The following is a 1,348-nucleotide window of genomic DNA, read 5'->3' as shown; positions in this document are numbered from 1 at the left end:
ATCTGTTGCACATTGATTTTTCGTAGTGGAGATCCAAGCATATCTACTAAAATGGTCCACTAAAATATGCATGTATTTCTTTGGTGATCTGTTACCGACAAAACCACCAACTGTATCAATGGACATAATTTGAAATGGTTCTGTTGCAGGGCCTAATTTTGACATTAATCCTATAATTCTGCTTCTTCTGCTTTTGTTTTCTAAACATATGACACAACTTTTACAAAATTCGTCTATTAGTTGATCGAAGTTTTTAAAATAATAAAATGGTCGTATCTTTTCTCTTAATTTTCCAGCTCCAATATGTCCATAATATTCATGTACTTTTTTAATTATTTTTAAACCAAATTTCTCAGAAACAAATATCCTTGCTTTGTCATTCAATTTTTTGTAGATAATACCATGGCGTTTTTCAGTTTTCTTGGCAGTGCTTAATACAGCTCTGTTATCGTTTTGATCCTGAACAATTTCAGGTCTCTCAATTAGATTGACAACTTGAACTGCATCATCATTTTCAAAATATTCTAATACTGGTGATCGAGAAAGTAAATCGGCCATCAAGTTTTCTTTTCCTTTTTTATAAATAATTTTGAAATTAAATTGAGACAAATAGTGTATCAAATCACCCAATATTTCATCTGTTCTACTTTTTGTTTTTAAATTCTCTAAAGGTTTATGGTCACTACACACAGTAAATTCCCGACCAATCAGGTAATATTGCCAGTACTTTATTGCGTCTTTGATAGCTTTACATTCAAGATGGATAATGTCCATTTTCTTTTCTTTTTCTGATAACTTTCTTGAAAAGTAAGCAACAGGATGTAACATACCATCAGAATGTTGTTGTTTTAAAGTAGCTCCTATTCCTTTATAACTGGCGTCAGTTTCAATATAAGTATTTTTGTTTTGATCGTAAATGGCTAAAATTGGTTGAGAACATAAATAATCTTTTATCAAGTTAAAACAATCTTCGCAGTCTTGTGACCAATAAAATTTTACATCTTTTCTTAGAAGTCTATGTAATGGTTCAAATTTTTGAGCACTGTTTTCAATATATTTTAGATAAAAGTTGATAGAGCCTAGCACACTTCTTACTCCTGATTTATCTGTTGGTCTCTTAAGATTCCTGATAGCAATTAAATTTTCTTGGGATGGTGCTACTTTGTTTTCTTGAATAATATGTCCAAGATATTTAGTGGTATTAGTAGCAAAGTTACATTTTGTTAATTTTAGTTTAAAGCCTTCATCTGAGATAACTTGTAAAAACCTTTCAATATGATTAATGTGTTCGTTCCAAGAGCGTGAAAATATAAGAATGTCATCAATGTAGTTAATACAAAAATTATCT

The sequence above is a fragment of the Helobdella robusta genome (assembly GCF_000326865.2).
Source record: "Helobdella robusta unplaced genomic scaffold HELROscaffold_9, whole genome shotgun sequence".
In the NCBI taxonomy this organism is placed as follows: Eukaryota; Metazoa; Annelida; class Clitellata; order Rhynchobdellida; family Glossiphoniidae; genus Helobdella; species Helobdella robusta.
This window is presented reverse-complemented; position numbering follows the sequence as displayed.